Raw genomic sequence first — 217 nt, 5'->3', positions numbered from 1 at the left:
CTGGTGCCCTCTTGTGGCTACATGGCACAACTAATGAAGTACTGACGACAACAAAGTAACAATCACTTCATTTTGAGCGAAAATACATTTCTAAATGAATAACTTGAAAACAATAGAATTAAATTTTGAAGAATAATCAAAAATGAATAACTTAACAGAGTAACAAGACGACGCTTTAGTTTTTGCCATTGTTGTGCACCTGTTGGTGGGTGTGGCC

Source organism: Danio aesculapii, chromosome 9, assembly GCF_903798145.1.
Source record: "Danio aesculapii chromosome 9, fDanAes4.1, whole genome shotgun sequence".
In the NCBI taxonomy this organism is placed as follows: domain Eukaryota; kingdom Metazoa; phylum Chordata; class Actinopteri; order Cypriniformes; family Danionidae; genus Danio; species Danio aesculapii.
This window is presented reverse-complemented; position numbering follows the sequence as displayed.